This window comes from Sminthopsis crassicaudata, chromosome 2 (assembly GCF_048593235.1).
Source record: "Sminthopsis crassicaudata isolate SCR6 chromosome 2, ASM4859323v1, whole genome shotgun sequence".
NCBI lineage: Eukaryota > Metazoa > Chordata > Mammalia > Dasyuromorphia > Dasyuridae > Sminthopsis > Sminthopsis crassicaudata.
The window spans coordinates 608098895-608103247 of NC_133618.1; positions in this window are offsets into that span (position 1 = coordinate 608098895).

Sequence of the window (4353 nt, forward strand, 5' to 3'; positions counted from 1 at the left end):
CCTTTAAGCACTACATAAATGCTAAATACTATTCTCTTCTCTCTAACTAGAATGTAAGCCACTTAGATCAGGGACCATATACAGTACTGGGCACAGAGAAGTATAGCTGACTGCTTTGATATACACTGAGTAGGCTGTTTCATCTTGTGAGAATATAGGGAAAATACATTTGCCTTTTTTAGGATATAAATATATATATATATATTTATATCCTAATATATATATATATATTTATATCCTAATATATATATATTATTTTTTTTTTGTCCTTTGTTCTGTAAGAGGACCATGACATCAGGGAGTTGATGCTGTAACCTGCAAGTGAATTGGATTTCAGTGAGGGAGGACTATGCAAAATCACCTGCCTCACTTTCCCCTCTAGAGTCACCTGGTCCAGTGGCCAAATATAGATCAAGATGACTGGAGATATACACAATATACATACATACACATATACAAATATGTACAAGCTATACATGTATCCTACATATGCACACACACACACATATATGTCCTTATGTATTATATAATATACTATATGTTATTAATAGAGTATGAATATAAATAAATATAATTATTACATTATTTTTTACCTACAATGGCCTACAAAATGTCCACAGTTTATACATTTAAAACATTGTTTTATGACAAATTTCTTTAAGTTACATTTATACCTCTGTCATTGCGTTTATACTCCCTGCGCACAACTTGTAAACAAATCATCGAGTCTAGGCGCGAGTGTAGGTGTGTGAGCATGTGAGCATGTAAGCATGTAAGCATGTGAGCATATAGACGTGCGTGGATAATTTATAATAATTTAGTTTCAATAAAGTTAGAGTGTCAAAGGGGGAGGAAAGATCAGTAAAGGTGAGAAAAGAGTGGTCTTGCCATAGCTTCCATGGCTATAGCTCACTTACTTTCTTGCTTCTTCTAGTGGAAAGAGTCTAAGCATGGACTCAAAAGATCCAAGTTTAAATCTCAGCTCTGTTGATTACTATTTGTGTATAGGAAAATTACTTTCATGTCTCTGCACCTCAGTTTCCTCAGATATAGAATGTGGATATTGGATTCAGAGGGTCTTAACTTGGGATCTGTAACTTGGGGTTTTTAATAAAAATCAAGCACATTTCAATTTACTTTAAATCTTATGTATTTTATTTAATTAAGGGTAGAATGAATCCCAGAATTTTAGATCTAGAATTGTTGAGGACTACATCTAAGTACAAAACCCAGAAAGTCTGGGTAAAGGGATTAAAGGGGATTGTACCATTTAAATGGCAGGTCAGTTCTCTGAAAGCCCCCACAGCTGTGAATCATAACACACTTGAAGAAATTTACTGCCTTTACTGACTCAGATGTTGCTTGTGGATTGGGAATGAAATAAATTGGAGGCAGAGGGAAGGGGAGAGAGGTCAGAGAATGCAACTGCCTCTCAGTCTTCTTGTATCATGATCATCTTCTCACATGAAGGGATTTATTCTGCTGGTCAAAATTAGATCCATAGCAGCCACTAGCAGGTGGTTCCTGTAACATAGAATGAATTCTATAATCTGCTTCAGGAGTTTTTAATCTAGATTCTGTGTATTCCCAAGGGATCTGTGGATAGAATTCAGAGGGGTCTATGAACTTGGATCAGAAAAGAAAAATTATATCTTTATTCTCAATAACTTCTACCTAAAATTTGGCATTTTCTTCAATTATTTCAAAACATTTTCTGAGAAAGGTAAAGCTTAGAGGTATTATCAGACTGCTAAAAAGGTTCCATGACAAAAAAAGGTTAAGATCTCCTGGATGAGATGATACCTGGGATTTCTTCCAGTTATTTTTTGAGCCTTATTTGCTGAACACAGGTTTGCTGTCACTATATCCTCAGCTCCAGGAGTAAATGACCCATATCCTCCTTTTTTTAGAGGCGGTTGGTAGCACAATGAAAAGAGCGTTGAAACTGGAACCAAGAAGCTCTTCATTCAAATTTGACTTTAGAAGCTTACTAGTTGTGTGACCTAGCACAAATTACTTAACCTCTGTTTGCCTCAGTTGCCTCATCTGTAAAATGGGAATAATAGCACCTCCCTCCCAAAGAATCAAATAAAATAATATTTATAAAAAGCTCTTAGGACAATTTAGGTACTATATTAATGGTTATAGCCCTTTTACCTAATGTATTTTCTTTTGCAAGGCAATTGGGGTTAAACGGCTTACCCAGAGTCACATGGCTAATAAGTATTAAGTGTTTGAAGCTGGATTTGAACTCAGGTTCTCCTGACTTTAGGGATGGTGTTCCATCCATTGCACCATCTAGCTTTCCCTACCTAGTATATTTTCAAAATAACAACTCATTCTGCAAACATGTAAGAGAAATACCTTTGAATATAAAGGAAAGGAAATTAGACTAACACAAGGCCATTCAATAAGGAAAGGAAATTAAGCTAACACAAGGCCATTCTATACCCACTAGAAATAACCAAGGGGAAGAGAATAATATATTTCAAAAAGAAAAGATGCTCTGGATGCAACCTAAAATAACACACCCTAAAAATCTAAGCCTAATTATCAATGAAAAAAAATGGATGTTCAACAAAAGAGACATTTAAAAGGACATAGATTATTTAACTTGCAAAAATCAATGATGTACCACAGAAGATAAGAACAAATAAATTTAAATTGAGAAAAGAATGAGAAAATGTTTGCTTTGAAATTGAACATATAATTTTATTCAGTAAATATAATAATAAACAGAATCTCAATTGAAAGGATCTCAAAGGTTATTCAGTTCAACCAGTTCCTGACTAAGAATCTTCTCTATGATGCCCACAAATCATCATTCAGTCCCTGCAAAAAAATCTCTGGTTATGGGAAATAGGACAATTCTCTTAGAATATGCTCTATTTTGTCAATATCCTCCCTAAAAAAATATGCTAAGCAGGATGCTCTGACTCTATTAATACAACCTTTCTGTCCTTTGTGCTTTAAGAGGACCAAAATGACATCACTGTGTCAAGAACAGAGTGTCTGACTGTGCCTGATCAGACCAGTATGCACTCAGAAAGCTCTATCACAGGACAGGCACAAATAGTCTATATGAATATTTGGATCAATGTAACCTCAAAGATCAGGGGGACACAGTTCTATTGCATCAGATTCACATAGGAATAGGCTGTGGACATGTGATTTCACGGATTTGAGGAAATCCCAGGTAAGAAAATAATTCTACCGAAGCACATCTGTTACAAAGAGTCATGGAAAGCTGTCTGATGTGAGAGAATAAAGTTTACCTGTCCAAGATAACATAATATGTGTCAATGGTGGGATTTGAACCCAGAAAGTCAGCTCTCTACCATATTGCCTTTCATAAATTCCAGGAGTTCTTGAGTATACCAGTTAGAGAAAATTTTCAACTGTCTACAGGATCAGAGATTTAGAACTAGAGAGGGTCTTAGAGGTCATCTTTTTTAGTCCTCTCATTTTATAGATGAGGAAAATGGAACCCAGAAGAGTCATATATCTTGTTCAAGGTCAATTAGGTGTACTTGACAGTAATAAGATTTAAATTTGGGTCCTCTGACAAATCCAGCATTATTTTCTCTCTATCATTATCCCCAATGGTACCCAAATAAAAGATGAAGGGATACAGAAATAGAAATAGTGTTCCACAGCCATTTCAGGACCTTGAAGACTTGAATCCTTTTTGCCATTAGATTAGTGGGTACTTCCTTGCAAGAAGAGGAAGTGACATCCAAGATATGTGTAGTGACAAGGCAATAGGAGAGTAAAGTATTCGTTGGGACAGAGAATGATGAAGACTCAGAAGGAAGTACCTCAGCAACTATCTCATTTTGTGGAATCCTAGTCTCCAATGAACAAGAAACTTTGGGCTTGAATGTTTAGGGTGAAAAAGAGTTTTTTCAGACTGAAGTTTCTCACTTGCATAAACTACAAATTATCAATCTCATTTCCTCTTCCACTTCTCTTCCTTTTGGAATTCAGTAGAGGGAAGGATTTTCTATTCTTGTAGGATTACAAATCATAGACCTGGAAGGGATCTCAGAGACCATCTAGTGCATTTTATAAGTGAAGAAACTGAAGCCCAATAAGGCCAAGTGACTGGGATTTGAAAGCTGAGATTTGAATCTAAGCCATCTAACTCCAAATCCAAAAGTCTTTCCAATGCTTCCCCTTGTGTGATGTAGTTCCAACTATGGAAGAAGAAAGAAGCAAATTTGTTCCTTTTCCCTCCCATCCCAGGGGAATTTTAGGCTAGGAACGAGGAGCACTGAGAATGAATTTAAGAAGCAGAGCACCATATGAGGTTTTTTTTTTTTTTTCTATTGTTATTGTTGTTTTTTACACTAG